Below are 18,064 nucleotides of genomic sequence, written 5' to 3'. Positions count from 1 at the left end.
AAAGAGCTGAAACCAACATTACAGAACATTGGGTGGTGCTGGCTCATCTTTAAGTGGCTCTTCAGGTTGGCCTGGCAGAAGGCAAGGAGTGGCAAATGCCTCCACGACGGCTTTGTTCAGCAAAGCTGGATCGGCTCACGGGCGCCAGTTCCCCTCCCCTGGCGGATGAGATCCCATTATCGGGCCGACGAGAACTCCACCTCCAGGATTTCACAGCTCCTCTGTTTATCGCATAGCTCTGTCAAGTTGGGCACCATTAACCGATAATGAAAGGAGACAACCGGTGCAAGTTACAAGCGAAGCAGTCCACATTCTACAGGCCTAAGCATGTATCTGGGAAGCTGAGTGTGTCTATTCAGTTCTGTTCAGCATTCAAATAATCCATTGCAATCCCTTTTCCTCCCATGAGCACCTCCTCTTAGAATACCGTCAATCCAAGCGGAACCAAAAATGCTTACTCACTGCAAAGAAGGAAATTAATTTCAACACTCGACATTATTACACCATGCTTGTTAAGATGTGACTGTTCCACAATTCTTAAAATTGAGTTAGTGTTACTTTGGTTCGTCACTGGTAGAGTGGTGGTACACTCTCAGGACATGTGTGCGGGTCACTGAGTGCGGGTTGCCACGCAGTGACGGTGTGGATGTGGGTGTCAATGGTTGTTTGTCTCTGTATATGCCCTGCGACTGACTGGCGACCAGTTCAGGTTATAGTGAGCCTTTCGCCCGAAGACACCTGGGATAGGCTCCAGGACCCGCTGGGACCCTGTTTCAGAGTAAGTGGTGTTGAAAATGGACGGATGGGTTTCCTACAAACTAATTGGTTCTGTGAAGGAATTCTTTGTTGGGAATGGGCGCGTTCCAATATCAGGTGTCGGTATCGGGTTGATACGTTACTTATACTGTATCGGCTACCCTCTTGTGGCCATTTTACCAAAAGGATCTTAAGGCATTCATGGCTGACAATGTTTTTCTTAGTAAACTGGATCCATTTAAAATCCTCTCATATGCCCTTTTTTAAAGGTTTACACGAATACTTAGTAAGAATTGACCTGGACGTCACATACAACTCAAAGTCAAGCGACATGACTCTTTTTTTTTTTTGCTTTTTTTTTTGCTTTATAGGAGTCTGTCGACACTCGTGCTCATTAAAAATACATGTAAATGCTTAACAGAAGCTGCGGCGGACACAATCAACACACACACAGACACACAAACACATGCACTGTGTTTGCTTTAGCCTGATTGCTCCACACAACAAGCCACTCAGAGGCAAAGCAAGACCTCAGAAACACAAATCAGTGAACCAGTAGCTGAAACAAGTGGGGAAGAAAACAGACATGGATGAGTGAGCCAAGCTTTGGGAGAAACCTCAGAGGCCCTGGCCTCTTAAGTACTCCTATCTTGTAACTTCATTTAATACATTCACCAGGGATGAGCCGACAAGTTGCGGAGGTAGGTGTGGGGGTGCTTGAGTAAGAGGAACAGACTTGTAAAGTGAGAGGTAGGTTTGCTTTATGGCGGAAGGAGGTGCACTTGAGGAGGACTTTAACACACGACTAAATCTTTGCAGTGGAACGACGACGCCGGAATATAATACGCGAGGGCAATTTTACCATTCGACAGAGTGGCTTGCTTATATTAGAAACTTGAACGGAGCTTTTCCAGATGGAGTTTTTAAAGCAAAGACAATCTCAACCGCACATAGTCTACCATGAAAGAACAAAGCCCGTGTGACTGACTGCTGTTTCAACTTCTGACAGCAACCGCCGATAGCTCCAATCCTTTCTCTGCAATGTTTTTTTTTTTTTTTAATGAAATGGCCCTTTTAGTCTTCGTGGGTCGAGAATCATACAAGAAAACAGGGTTTTACGCCACAAATTAAAACACAGATCGCCTCGGGGTAGTTGAGAAAAAGGAAAGCATTTTAAAAAAAAAAGATTTCCAATCTTCTTAAAGCTCAAGGAAATTACAGCACTAAATACGGAAGTAGAGTAAGTATGGATATGCAAGTATCTGTGAGCAGCCTTATCGAGGAGGAGACAAAAGGCTGAGCGATAATCAAGATGTCCACTGGAAGGCATCCAGAGAGACAGCTTCTAATCATGACAGAACCTTAATTTATGAGCATTAGCAGCGAAACGGCAAGTAAAGCCAAGGAATGGTATTTTCCCTCCAGGCAATCAGTGCAAGGTCTCGGCTCACACAGATATCTTGTTTACAAAGCTATTCACACTTCCATTTGGCTGCCTTGCAAACACTACGGAAACTAAAGAGACTTTGCAGGCTGCATATGTCTCATGTCTTTGCCAAGTTACTCAGGGGAGGCAAAGTCAATCATAAGAGCCATTTGGTGAATGTGATTCTGCTGTAGGTAAGTCTTATTCCATATGGCTGCAGTTCAGAAGAGGGACGACTCTTGTTTCCACTTTTTTTTTTTTTTTTAAACCCCAGTTCGAATGTACGTTTGTCAGTGGTCAACATCATCTTACACGGACATTACACTCAACTCAATATGACAGCAAAACACAAATGAAAACAGTGTGCTTCGCATTGAACTTTTTAACGATCAGTTAATTGTCCCCCCCCCCACCCATTATTAAATACAGTATTTCATTGATGGGATGGGACAATTTCTCTCGGAATATTCGACACTCCTTTTCTACAACACTGCTACACAGAACAATGCTGCCCCTAGCAGTTTCCATAGTAGCCTATGTCATTGAGACTAAATTCAGACTGCAAGCAAATACGATTTTTTTTTTTTCTTGACAGTCTGAACGGCTCAATTCCATTTTTTTTCACATTTGATCAGGGTAATTTTCATATGTGGTCTCAGACCAAGTACATATTTTTTCCAATCTGGCCTCACTTGAACATGTAAAAACTCCACCATCGAATTACGCTTCAACACTTGCTAAACCCTTCAGATAGTAGAGCGCATTTCGACATTCTGATTTCTCACAGGCATTCTTCAAGTTCTACCGTGGACCGTCCATCTGTCTGATTCGCCAAGCAACACTGGACCTCATTCATTGGAATAAAAAGGAGCAGTTCAGGCCACCATGCCTGCACACACACAACAGGAATGGACAGTGTATTTCAGGAGAGAGAGAGAGAGAGAGAGAGAGAGAGAGAGAGAGAGAGAGAGAGAGAGAGAGACAGAAAAGAGAGAGAGAGAAAGAGAGAGACAAAGAAAGAGAGAAAGAGAAAGAGAGAGAGATCCTTTGTGGACTGTGCAAGACAACGAAACAATACATGGGCCTGATACTTAACCAGGAGTGGATTAGTGCTGGCTGAAACTGTGTTGGGGCGTGAGCATAGCAGACCAAGCGCAAGATCAGGGAAGCGATAAAGAAGGGCGCTCATGTTGTGTGTGTTTCATGTATGGTTGTACGCTCATCTGCTCAGCTTTCCGGTGAGCCTCCATATACTGCCACCCTATGGACAAAGACTACAGCTGCAGCTTCATGTCAACGCTCAATAAAATAAAGTGAAAAAAATAAAATAAACTGTGTGTGTGTGTGTGTGTGTGTGTGTGTGTGTGTGTGTGTGTGCGTGCGTGCGTGCGTGCATGCGTGTGTGTATCAGTACATCCACCAGCTACAAAATTGTGACTACTCATACAATATAATGAAATCCAAATACTCTCCCTTCACAAGGATAACGCTTGACTTTGACTGGCACTGCCGGAGAAGTGTTTGTTCAACACATTTATTCTTCCGGTTGGAGTTCGCAATGAAAGATGTGTCTTACATACTGGCTACTAAAATATGTTAAGATTAAGGAATAGCTCCCAGTATGACATTTAGTTGAACTCCGAGCTGAACATTATCATCTATCTACGAGATACGGCGAGATATCTTTATTGTGCAAGTCAAAGTGTAAATGAATAGCTCCCAAGCTAGCAGTACTTATTCCAAAATCAATTCCTCCATGCCAGTCATACTCAGCTGCTTATAGCATGAGTGATACAGCTCTAAAATTTACAGATAGTGTTAAGTGGAATATGCACAGCCTTTATATGTTCGAGGAACAGGATTTCAAATCCTTCAAGGCCCTTTTACCAGCTCATGTGCTTTTTTTTTTTTCTCCCCCTCACCATCTGTCATGACAAACAACAGACAGAAGTAATCTGGAAGTCCAGCGTGCAGTCAGTGTGTCAGCACGCAGGGGAAAAAAATGTGTTATTCAGAGAGACGGCACAAAGGCAGCTCATTGAGACTTTGTTACCAGATTAGACAATTTTTCACAGGAGAGATCGGGTAAAAATTGTCTGAGCGGCCAGTTTGGATATTCGTGCTGAGGTCAAGAGGAGCCACTTTGCTGTGCTTTTGGCCTTTCAACCCCTGCAGTGTTAAAAATCAACCTCTCCGCTGTGGGAGAACCAAAAAAAAAAAAAAAAAAATAAACAGCTGGGCAGCAGCTCTGCGAGCAAAGCCAAATCTATTCCCTTGGGAGTGTTTCTTTTCAAGCTACAAAACAGAGGTGAATGTGAAAGGTGTGACACCGCAAAGCTTGCTCATTAGCCAGAGTACAGTGAACCTCCCCCGCCTATTCGCATTTCTCTATTATTTACCCCCCCCCCCATGTGGAACGTATTATCAGCTATTAGCTAAAAACTCACCTAGTTGCAGCTCTCGGGTATTTTTATCCTCTTTCTGTCACACTCTGAAAATGTTACATCGCTATATCACCTTCAAGTAGTAATTGGTGTCAAGGCAGGATATAAACGTAGTGCATCTCGATCTTTGTATGTCGGGGAGGAGAAACGTTTAGCCACTGAGTGGCTATAGAGGGCTCCGTCCTTTTAGCAATTACCCACAATGCACTACCGGCGGCCATATTGGAGGGCTGTTAGAAACAAGCCATACACGAATCGTGTATGGCTAGTCTAGTGCATTGTGGGTAATTGCTAAAAGGACGGAGCCCTCTATTATCAAGCTCAAGCGAACTAATGATGAGGTTTTGTTTTTGTCTGACAATTGCGATTTTTGTTACAAAGGCATCAAACTTGCACACGCCACTTTTTAAAAAAAATGAAATCATCGGTGAGACATTCATTTTTGAAGGGGAGGTAAGTTTAAAATAATATTGAAGTGTTTTAGGATCATAGTTTGTGGTAGATTTATTTTAAACTGTGATAGGTATTACAACAATTGAGCTTGCGATCTTCACCGCATGGCTCCATCATGCGAACAGCGCGGGTGTGCAAATACTCAATTTCAGCTTCTCAACAATACATCTTTCTTGATATCGCACTTTCGCAACAGCTGCAGATGTAACAAAGCACTTTCCAGAACATGTAACATCGCAGCGACTCATTTTTTCCGTAGACCTCCATGAAAGCAGACTGAATCTTCGTGTTGAATCAAAATAAACCAATTGCTTGCACTGCAAAGATCAACAATTTTGCCTGTCAGAAAGACTGGGGGGGGGAGAAACTGAAGTTGAGTTCCGTCTTGGTGCGCTTTTCATGCGTCTCCTTAAACACTTCCTGTCTTCTGACAGCACTTGTCCGTGTGCGTTAACTGAGATAAAACCACACACAGACAAAATAACATGTGACTCCAAGTGTTGCCATTCAAGCATTCAAAATATTGCAGTTTCCTAATTCTCTGAATGGTCCATACCGCCTGCTTCAGTCGGTTAAATGAATGTGAAGAATACTACCTAATACTTGCCTAATTTCTGACATGTCGCGGACAAAATCAGTCAGTGAATCACTATTAATTTGTTTGTGCAATTTTGACACTGTTAATTTGAAATAATGCATAAAGGGATAGAAATTATTATCCCATTCATCAATTAATTGACAAACTTGCCGACAGATGAATCGATTAGTAAAATACTCGTCACTTGCAGCCCGAGATGTTATGGAGGGAAATAGGGTTCTCAAATCTATATCGCTCAGGATTGGTAAAAATGTTTTTATATTGAATATAAATTCCTGACTTATTTGCTTTATTTGTCTTGATGAAACAAGAAACAAGAACATGTACCATAACTACCCAAGTAAATTATTTTGAGTTACAAATACCTTTGAGCCCCTGGAAGTACTCGGGATAAAATAGTTACACAGTAATTCCAAATTGGTAAATTCTTTATTTTAAATTAAGACTGAAAGTCTACATTTAAATCACGTCGAGATAGCTTGTTCCCTTTTCTAATCCTGCGTGGTGATTAAAAACAACAACAACTCTGTCATTGTCCAAATAGAAAAATAAGAAACATGATTTATCGTCCTTCCGTAGTCACAAAATGTGTTTTAAAATTTGGAGAACAATGTGTATATTTGTGATAATCCTGCTTTCTAGGCTGACAGCTTGGACTAAATAAATGGAGCATCGACGCATTTGCGCGCACGCACACACACACACACACACACACACACACACACACACACACACACACACACACACACAGACACCCACACAGAGTCTAGACGCATTTGCGCACACACACACACACACACACACACACACACACACACACACACACACACACACACACACTATAGATACCCCGCAGGTATGTTTTAACATTATGTTGTTCTGAAGTGGTGAAGCGGAAACTGCAAATTGCTTGTGCGGATGAACATATTTTGCATAATGCATGAAGAACCTAACAGTTACTGCGTGCGTTACTGTGCATGTGCACGCGTGTGTGCAAGAGAGAGCGATAGAGAGTTGGAGAGAGATACACGGAGGAGATAGAGTAACAGTGTTGAGCCACGCAGTAACCTAACAAGCCACATGCTCACAGTCAATGTAATAAGAGCAGCGGGGAATCGACAGAAAAAGCTTGGCGCAGCGTGAGCTCCTTAAATCAGCACACAGAATACAGAGGACGGATTGAGGGGAAAGACGGATGCCGTGGAACGGGAAGGAGAGGCCTCTGCCGCGCCGTCCTCATGAACACATAGGCAGAGGGATGGCGCGGATGTGCTAAGGCTTGAATTTCACAAAATATTTACGTCATTTTTGTATTTGACATCAAAAAAAAAAAATTGTTAGACTGTTCATCGCTGAATAAATATTAAATTTTGAAATCCAAGAAAAATAATACAGTAGAACTCCTCTACAACGAAATCATGTTTGCAGCCAGAAATTTTTCACAACAGGGGACTTTTCACGATAGCAAATTTGATCTCGGACGTAAACACAAACACACACAAAAAACGTATATGTGTACTTTTAATTTTTATTCCAATAGCGCATAAGTATGAGCATACACTTATTTGACACTTCATATAGCCAGCGTAGAAAGAAAAAAAAGGGAAAGAAATGGCGACATTTACGATCAGCATTCACTTTCACTGACATCAATTACTTGCAGAATGTCTTTTACTTTGCTTCCTCCATCTTTCATCTTTATGACTTTTATCCTGTCTTCAAGTGTGAAAGCTTTTCTTTTCTTAACTCCTTGTGAAGAGCCTTGGTGTGCAAAGGTCTGTTTTGTAGCCGTTTTATATCAAGCAATGCAACGTTTGTGCTGTGTGTGAAACTACGAGTTACATTTCTAACCACGTGCTAACATTAACAAATACTTCCTGTACTACTGTATGTGTAAGCCAGTGTGGTGGTTGCTGTTGCCGTTTCCGAGCTAAGCAGTAGCGGTGGCTGTGGCGGGCTGAGGGTTGGATTCGACTTTTGCGGAAGGCTTGTTTTCGTTGTAGTGAACCTCATTGCGAGGCAAGGGTGGAGAAACGGATTTTGTATTACGCAACAAGGGGACTTTTCGTTGTAGGGGGAAGCAGAAAACAGAATGGCTTTAATGCATGAAGATTTTTTCACACCAGGGCGTATTTTCGCACATGTAGGTCTCGTTGTAGAGGAGTTTCACTGTACTTTGTATTCAGATACTAGCGTATTTGGTGAAACCAACCCATGCTGTACTGCTGAAAAGATCAAGCTCGAAAACAATTCTCGACTTGAAAGATCAGTCAAAATGCTCTAAAATGTTTGGCAGTATGGGGAACTCTGCTTTGAAAATGGCCAGCATGGGTTAAGAGTCACTGCTCTCGTCGAGTAGCGATATTGATTTATTTTGTTTTAATGTCCGGGGCTTAGACCAAATAACACTGGACGGAAACCTGCAACATGGAACGGCTATGACAAAGACACCTGCTGTGAGTGAGAGGGGCCGGCACAGTGTGTGTCATGCTGTGAGATCAGCGTTAATCCATTCAGACACAAAGCTTGAGCATGTACATTTCAAGCGGTAGCGAAGACAGCAACAGCAGTGGTTGGGAGAATATGGGGTGATGATGATGATGACAGGAAGCAACATGGCTGAGAGCACCAGAGACAGGTAGAGAAAGCTATCAAAAAGTTCCAACAGGCAAGAATAGAAACATTTCTTCGGGGCAGGGGCGGCGTTAGTCAGCGCTCTATCGTGTCATGAGGCATTGTTGACTAACCTTGACTGCATTCACCTCCAAGCTCTCTGGCTCTCAACAAGTATTGACAAACTGACAGTCTGAAACACAGACGGAAAACAGACACACAGAGGACAAGTGGGAGGGACGTTTTTACATGAATGATGCAAAAAATGGCACAAAATGAGGTGACAGCAGCTCGTCGCGTATGCACGGGTGAGGTCGGCGGCCATATTTGGTCGCACGCTGCGTGGTGAACATGGACGTGCAAACAATAAAGAGCAATCCTGGTTCATATTGCCCATCGGGAAAATGTATTCGGAACCAGTGGTCATTTCCCACGACTCAATAAACGCAGAGCTCGGCACTCACCCGCAACACACCAAATGAAAACTCTCTCTCTCTCTCTCACACACACACACACACACACACACACACACACACACACACACACACACACACACACACACACACACACACACACACACACACACACACACACACATGCAGACCCTCAACCCTGTTCCTCCCACCATTTTCCCCTGAGCCCTCTCTTCTGCGCCTCGCTTGACAAGAGCTTGGAAATAAAAACATCACAGCACTGCCTGCCTCGCAGCACCTGTTCAATAACGTTGACATTTCACATTCGGCGTCCGCAAGCTGAGACGTTCTCTGAATTTCAACCAAAGACACACAGCAATCTCTTACATTTCAATGTTAAGCGGTGCAATGTAAGCAGTTCACACGGCACGGACAAAACACGCGTGTGTGCGCGTGCGCGCGCGCGTGTGTGTGTGTGTGTGTGTGTGTGTGTGTGTGTGTAGAAGGGCGTGTGGCAATTGTCTTGATTAACTCTCATTGAAATGCCAATCAAATCCTTGGTAATATTTTAATAATCTTAAGGGAACCAATGGATTTCTTCCAATGCATGAGTAGCAACCACAATATTAAACAGTAACTTTTGCACCCGTAACTCATGAATATTAGCAGGTTCACGCCTTGACATTTTAGCTTTCGTCTTTTTCTATGTAAGCATGTATGCAGCTGGGTTCCTCTTATCCAATTATTTATTGACTGCAAAGCTTGAAGAAAACAAGGCGGAAATCCCTGGATATTTGCGAGTGCAAAATGCTGCTGTTTGATATTATTCATGCTCCGCTTCTGATGCAACACGTCTCCTGAAATATACCCGCAATGAATGGTCCTCTCACTTTTAAATTTGCAAATATGCCTGGGAATAAAAACGATCGCGCTTTTCTCTCTTCGTCTTCATCCCCGCATTGTGCTGGAGCACATGCCAAGTGTGAATTGGGCTGTTGTACGACATTGCCAAAGAGAAAAGAAACACAATTACAAGTACAGTACACACAATCATGACAAGCATTCACAATTGACGGCGCTGACTTGGGGTGGCTATGCTTCTCGATCGAGTTACGCAATTTCTGAGTTTTACAATTGCAGATGTGTGGAAACTAGACATGCATATATATATCTATATATATATATCTATATATATATATATATATAGATATATATATGCTTAAAGAAAAAAAAATGTAATTCAATTTTTATCCCATCATAAGAGACTCTCTAAATGGTTTCAACTTCTATTTCTGCGCCAGTGGTGGAGGAGTTGAACGAGTGAAGGTGTTGTTCAAAGTCGCATAGATGACATCATCTTTCGACAACAAACTACCGTAGTTAAAAATGAATCAATCACGCCTCTGCTGGTGCGCTCCATTTCACATCACCCTTATCCGGAAAAATAAATGCCTTCATGATATGTGAATTTGAAAAAAAAATGCACCATAAGTGCACATGGACGTGTACGGCCCAAGACTCATACAAAGTTCTCAATGATGCATCATTTCAACATACTTCCTTGACACCGATTACTATTTACAATTGCCTTTGGGGGCATTTTGTGGCAAACAAAGCATTTGAGAAAGACCACAAGAAGCGCAAAAGATTTTTCAGCAATTCCACAGGAAAAAAAAAAATCATGAATTGGTGAATTTATAAATTGTGAAAGGTGAATAAACAATGGGGATTACTGTACATACAAAGGGGTGCGCAAGAGAACCGAAAATTGAATACCACGCACCCTTCCCTTCAAAGCATTTCATGAATCCGTTTTCTGATCCGCTTTATCCTCACAAGAGTCGCGGGGAGTGCTGGAGCCTATCCCAGCTGTTTTCGGGCAGTAGGCGGGGGACACGCTGAACCAGTTGCCAGCCAATCGCAGGGCACACAGAGACCAACAACCATCCATGCTCACACTCACACCTACGGAGTGTCTCATTAACCTGCCACGCACGTTTTTGGAATGTGGGAGGAAACCGGAGTACCCGGAGAAAACCCACGCAGGCATGCAAATTCCACACAGGGAGGCCGGAGCCGGTATCGAACCCACGACCTCTGCACTGTGAGATCGATGCGCTAACCACACGACCACCAGGGGCCGCCCATATTTCATTAATTTGACCAAATAACTTTATGCAGGTAGATAATGGCGTACCTTCACGCAGTCCGTATAAATCACATTTTGTTATTTCAGATCACTAAATGAATGTAATAATAAATCAAGCAAAATATAGATTTTGAATCTTGTAAATGATGTTTTACCCCTCACAGTCTATATTTCCATGGGGTCGCCATTGTTGAGTGATGTCACACTTAAGTGGAAGAAGCCCGACTTCCCACGACTTCCCACTATCCTTAAATGCAGCATTATTTTATCCTATTTAACAAAAATCACATGAAAAGAAATGGCGTAGTAACACAAAAAAATTCTCCGCTAGCTTTCAACAAGCACATAAATATGGTCGGTCGCTTTCGCGACCGACCATATTTTTGTTGAGTCCATTTAGGTGAGCTAGAAGCTAGTTTGCTACTTAGCGACTTATCCATCCATCTATTTTATGTGTGCGCCGAGTGACTGAATTAGCTACTTAGTGAATGAAGTGACTGTTGTTCACTCTGTGGGTGGGGTCATGAGATGTCAGAATTTGAATGAAGTGCTTACAAGGCCACTTTTTCACTTTCCAGTAACTAATGTTCACATCTAACATTGTTAATTTGTATGCTTTGCACTGCCAATTAACGTTTGGAAATAGGAGAAGCCAAGATCTTTTTTTCCCCCCAGACTTTTACTTTAAATGCATCACAACATAGTAATACTTAATATTCCTGCTGCAATGATGACTACCTGAAGAGGAAAAATTAAACTTGCCTCCCGGTGTCAAGGTTTGATGGTCACCAGGTGCAACCTAACTCGGATGGCTGAGCAGAGACAGCTGTTTGATGGCATTAAAAACATCAGCGCTGTGCCATAACTACAGATTAAATGGCAGTAAATCTGAGGATTAGAACCGTATATGAATAGCCCGCATTGATTTTGCAACACTGGGATTTCCACCGTGACAGATATCACGGCCATCCAACATTACGGGGAAGATAAGTTTATTGATCCCACAGCAGTGAAATTCACTGCTTACATCAACCAACAACACCATATTAAATTATGAAAAGAATTACCAACATAAACCAGATGAAATGAAAATGTTATTTACAAACACCATCAGGGTTAAACATCAGCAACAAAGTGTAACCTGTAATGTTACACGGACATTTTGGTTTGGGAGCGTTTATTGGCACTAAAATCCTAAAATGGCTCTCCCCTCTTTAATCTGCTCCTCTCTAGTCTAGAGGCAAGTCAAGCAGCACCATTCTTACAACAAACGGCTCATTTCACAAGTCATAAAAGAGTCACTGCCAAAAATGTCAACGGCCCTCGAAATGGGCATCCTGATATTCTACGGACAGACGCAAGAATTTAACTTCTGGGCACTGTGGTTTGATGACGATTACATGTGAGCACGTTGGGGGTAAAAGGCATCGTGATGCAACTGATAAACTGGCCTTTTCCCTCTTAAGATTTCAGATGGGCTCAGTCTTTGAATTTCAAAGCTGGCGCACAAACACACACATACACACACACATGCTGTGATTCGCTCTGCGGCCGGGAGACCTTTTTGACACGACAATCCCAAAATCCCAGACTGAAATCCTCCCTCCCGCTTTACCAACACAGCCCTTAGGAAGGAAGCCGCCTCACATCACGAGACCAGCATCCATGACTTCAGCTGGCCCCACACTCTAAAAACGTGCTTGTGGATGTCTTCTAGGGCTGCCTCAAATGAATATTCACCGATAGTAGTCACGATTAGTCGACTCATCGGATCATATGGAAATCATGGCGTATCGCACCAGCCAGCTCCTGATCTTATGTAACCACCATTAGCTTATATTTAGGTTTTGTTAAGATAAGTGCAAATTTTAAAAAATGAAGACAGTTAAGATGTCAGTACAGTCAACTGTAATCAAACTTTGCAGCTTGTTTCGGCATCCCTGACATGTTTTGGTGCACGTTCAATTAAAGGCGATGCTGTAGCCTAGACATTTTTAGTCAGGAGCATTTTAATATGGAATTAAAAAAAAATGCACTATATGCATCGTTGCACTGGGAATACTCTGAAGGGATTTATAAATACAAATAGAAATATTTAAAAAATATATTAATCTCACTCTTCTCAGGCATGAGGCCTTTTTAAATAAAGAAGTGAACGCAGATGGGTAAAATGAGGAAAAGGCACCGTGTTTAAGAAAACTAAAATGAGCACTGGTTTTTCGTTTACATTTTTATTTAAACAGTTATTTATTCAATGGATGATGTGAATTACCACTACTGTGCATGTGAGTCGCGGACAGGCTAACAGCTTGCACAAACAGTAGGACATATACAGTGTGTGTGTGGACTTTCTGACAATATTGACCAATCAGATTAAGTGAATCATCAGTATGTTCATGCACTTCCTGCTAAGTGAATTTGAAATAATGTCCTGTTTTTGATAACAGGACTGATATTAAAAAAATAAATAAATTTTTAAATCCGACTCATCGATTAATAGAAAAATAAGCAATGGTCAGAATAATTGTTACTGCGCAGTATATTTTTAGTTAAAACTAATAACAATAACACAATTAAAAACATTCTTGGGGCAGGGGGGTCAATTAATCTTTTTTTTTTTCTTGATGCTATTTGCTGCAAGCGTTCCCTGACTAAGTCAAGGGACACAATAACAAACCATGGTGTACATGCATCACAAAAGTCCAGTCCAGTCAGACTCACCCAATAATTCAATATGCCATGGAAACATATCGACTGTCCGGTCCTACAATGTGCCAAAATCAATGGCAAGAAAACGCCAGTGCCTATTACTGTATTGAACTATTTTAAATAAAGTCAGTGTTGAAGAATAGACTGTTAATGCATCCCATCCACACGCCATCAGAGAGAAGTGAAGATAACTCCATACACGCCTCCCTATTCACTACAGAATACAAAACACGCTGTCCGACAAACCCAAGGTCCAAATTACAATAACACCCGTTTTAACGTCTCCTCGCAGCACGCAGACATGCTGCCATCGAGTCATTCTTGTGTTTGTCCAACCACATTAACGTGCAGCGAGTGTTTCCACTTGCACACGGTCCTGCGCCAGTGTGCTTCTGTTAAATATGCATGCTTGAAGAACTGAAGACAAAACACTGCGGCGCAGACGGGTGGAGGAATATCCATATCGTAATAACATCACAGCACATTAGCTTCAGCCGCATGCGGTGAGATTTGATTTTGAATAATGCGCTCTGATTTATGCCGTCGGGGAAAATCACGTTTGACATTTTTATGTGTTGGGAGGAATCCGTAAAGAGAGTTTAATGAGGTTATTAAAATAAGTGAGCATACAAAGCCACGGCCAATGAAACAATAAGACATAGAATCAATAAACGCATCATCAGTAGCATATTTTTTATAGAAAATGAGCAATTTCATTTATAGGTGTGGAATGCAGATGCATATGCACACTAAGTAAGTTGTACAAAGCACCCCTAATAAGGTCCTGCCATATCTTATTAGTAACCTATTGTGTCCCTGGGCTGGGAGTGTGCTTAGAATGTCGAGCATTCATTCATACTTGTTCAATCAACTTGTAACAACCAAAACATCATGTTGAAACAGCACACACATTGGCAACGTAGATTTGCAGACGTCGAGCTGAATGCTGTCTTCTATGGATGTTAATTAACCTCTTGTGCTTTTTTTAACAGAAACCACAAACAAAAATAGAAATCCATAGCAGAGCTGGGGGGACAGGGGTGGGCGAAGGCTGTCGTTAATGGATTACATTATATTGAACAGATATTACCTCCTCGGGCTTCGATCATTAGCCCCCCCCCCCCCAATCTATTTCTGTCACGAGACTGTCATTTGAGAGCAGACTGATTGTGTTAGAAGGTAGCTGATTGTGATGATGAGCACAATGCTGCTGATGAGAAGAAGATGGGCCATCTTAAGAGTGGGATGGGGTAGGGGCGGATAATATGATGTCAATAACAGCCTACGGTGACGTAATGCTGCATTATTTCCAAATGAATAATCTGTGAACTCATCCGTCGTCCACTGTCTAACAGTAGCCCTTGAGCAATGTCATACTGACATATGAATCAAATTTTAATGAAGCTCTTCTCTCTGCTGGGCTAATACTGGTGTTTGGTCTACCACCATCCTTACTTGTGGTGACAAGGATGAATGGTATTGATATTTCTATTCAAAGCCCTCCTCTGTCAGATTAAGACCACTGTTATTGCCTTGTTCATACATGCACAGTGTTTGACCTCGGCATTAACCCTTCAGGTACACAGACCACACAGAGAACAACAAACCAGTCATACAATACAACACAAGCCCTCACAACCGCTGCAGCTGTAACAAAGCCATTAGAAATGGTCACGAACCGGACATGAAACATAAATACAAATGGCATTACAAAACAATAAATGACAAAAGTTATGAAGACAATTGATTCAACAAAAAGGCACACAAACCTCGTGGGCTCACATCCATAAGGGGCTAAATATCCTTCGAAGTCTTACTTGTCTACTTCTTCCTTCGTTTAGTCAGAAGTTAACTATGCTTTTGGTATCTCCTTCGTTTCACGATGGCTGCGCAGAGCTCACAAAGTAGTTGTCTGAGTGTGTGTTGGCGAATGTACATGTCAACTAGGGCAGAACCCTTTTTGGTGTTACAATTGGTTCTTGCTAATAATCACCACTAGATGGCATAGGAACACACTAACAGGGAAACAACTCAATGGGGAATATAAAGAGACTGTGACACCATAAAAAAAAAGTGCATCGGATTATAAGGCGCACTGTTGGTTTTTGGGAAAATTGAATGCTTTTAGGTGCGCATTATAGTGCGGAAAATACGGTCTGTGTCCCCGGCCGATGTGTGGTGCCATTCACAGCGTTCTAGCAGCTCATCACTGGCTCGCGTCATCAATGCACAAGCCACCAATGAACACAATTTGGCTGGCTCGGTCCAGGGCGAACTTGGTATACAGTTACAAGTGTGGTCATGGAACAAATAAACTCATAAATCATGGTACCGCTAATGCTTCTATGGGAAGAAGAAGCTTGGACGTTCCAAATGGGAAAAGCGGAGAACACAACTAAGAATGCTGCTGTAGCTTCACGCGTCCGACTATTGAGAAGTAGTGGCCCTCAGCGGCGATCCAAATCCTTGAGGCAACATGATGCCACTTATCTCTGTATACAAAGACACATTTGGCTAAGTTGTACCTATTGGACTGGAATTGCGTGACATGGAGCCAACCTGAGTGGCCGAGAAATGAACCTTGTTATGCGTCCTGACACCGGGGCCACGCACCCGGGCAAATAAAAACATGACTCTCACTTACTGCCCGCCTGCGACCACGGGCCCATACATCAGCATTAGAAAAGGGTCTCGGCAGCCTCAAGGTCAGCTCAATTTCCTCCCACTGTTATGAAGTATCAGAATCACAGCAAGAGAGGCCAGCCGCACATGGGTAAGGAAATGATTTAGAGAGGAGAGGGAGCGAAAGGAGGAGAGGTGATTTGTAATACAAAAAGAGGAACCGTGACGAATCGCTCGGTGAGAACCATGCTGCCTCTTTTGTACAATAAGAATGTGCTGGTGTGGGCATTAGGGAGAAAATGTTTCAAGCCTACTTTGCGCATTCTACTCATTGAATTTTTGTTGATGTTGTAAATGAGACAAAAGCCTTGTTAATTGCTCAAGTATAGCCAGTTAAACTATAAAGCAATCAAACCTTCGACATAACTCTTTGAACAAATGTGTTAAAGTTCACTGTAATCACATTTGAAGCGACCTAATGTTTTTTTTTTTTCTTCCCCTCTGATGAGACCTGGGTCCATTTACCGCATGCCCAAGCAATTTGAGAAATTACACAAAAGAATAAAAGCGGACCGTGTGTGTGTGTGTGTGTGTGTGTGTGTGTGTGTGTGTGTGTGTGTGTGTGTGTGTGTGTGTGTGCGCGCGCACGCGCGCGCGCACGCCTGCGTGTCACTGTGTGTATTTGCCGACTGTCATCCTTGGCTGCCTCAATGGCAGAGGTTTGACATCTTCAGCTGAGAGCCAGGGGAAATAACAGCAAATTCACTTAATGGCACCTCATCTATTGCTCATACGCAGTTGGGGTGGGTGGGGGGGCTAGTGGGGGTCCTTGAGGTGCGACAAAATGGCTGTGTGCTCGCTGGGCTGCTATCAGTGAGGGTGTGGGTGAGCGGGTTAACACGGTGCACGTTGAGATCCACCGCTGGCCTTGCACCAGCTGTAATTTCAAGTCATCTCTGACCCGATCTATGGAGGAGAAAAAAGGCAGTCCCACAACTGGCTCTTATAATTGTTATTTTTTTTTATAATGTGATGACAACACAATCACGTTTGATGTATGTGTGTGGTCGCACTTGGAAGATGTGCACTATGACATGAATACTTGGCCGACTGTATGCATGTTTGTCCAGTTGCAAATGTTTTGCAGAGTGCCTGTGGGAGTGTTGCCAGTCCAGACATATACTGGAATAATGGCCTCACTCCATCTCAATTTGAGGTACTGCAGAAGAACCCGGGGGAGTGCACAGCAGCTGAGAGGGACTCAAGGCTGCCTGGAAGATGGAGAAAATATCAAGAGGTCATAGCGGGTATGATTATCGGCGAAGCCTTTGAGAAGAGGTGAGGGATAACATTCAAGAGGAGATTATTGTGATATTTTGCCAAAGAACATTATGACCGTGATAATGTCTAAGAAAGTGAAACAGAAAAGATTTGTCGACATTAAGCATGAAAATTATTAGTGACGTTTTTTGAAGATCGAATAGGGTATTTCTATTTTGTTGGTTTACATAGAATATCGAGTTGACCATTCTGCATGACTGTGACCGGCACCCCAACAAATGGGGGTGATGAAAAGTGGAACAGTAAAGGAAAGTCGGATAATTTGGGCCTCTTTACAATGGAAAAAGTCCATAAATTTGTTTTGAATGCAATCAAAGCAGTGAAAGAGAAAGAACTCAAAACACATCTTTTCTCAAACAAAGCTCCTCGTCGTCTTCTACTATACAACCACATGCCAGGATGAAAAAACAGCTGGTTCTCCTCTAGTGTGGTTCACCGCTTTGAATTCATTGGTGTGTTACAGAAACTCTGGCATCATAAAAAGCAGGGGAGGGGGAAATACCTCAAAAGCAGTTTACTCCTGTCAGCACATTGAACTCC

The 18,064-nt window shown here is 42.6% G+C and overlaps 1 protein-coding gene across 2 annotated transcripts in view; it reads right to left on the bottom strand.

Moving 5' to 3' along the window:
* Nucleotides 1–18,064, bottom strand: part of rerea (arginine-glutamic acid dipeptide (RE) repeats a) — a 148,262-nt gene that overhangs the window by 99,654 nt on the left and 30,544 nt on the right. The window contains exon 2 of one of the 2 annotated variants that reach the window (XM_019863014.1): nucleotides 8,425–8,483. The exons of the other annotated variant lie outside the window; for it this stretch is intronic. The gene's annotated coding sequence lies outside the window, so the exon portion shown is untranslated. The remainder of the gene's footprint in view (nucleotides 1–8,424; nucleotides 8,484–18,064) is intronic. 2 annotated transcript variants of the gene reach the window in all.

Source organism: Hippocampus comes, unplaced genomic scaffold (assembly GCF_001891065.2).
Source record: "Hippocampus comes isolate QL1 unplaced genomic scaffold, H_comes_QL1_v1.1 scaffold1, whole genome shotgun sequence".
NCBI classification, from domain to species: Eukaryota; Metazoa; Chordata; class Actinopteri; order Syngnathiformes; family Syngnathidae; genus Hippocampus; species Hippocampus comes.
Note: the sequence above shows the minus strand (reverse complement) of the source record. Positions and strands in the feature narration are given on the sequence as shown.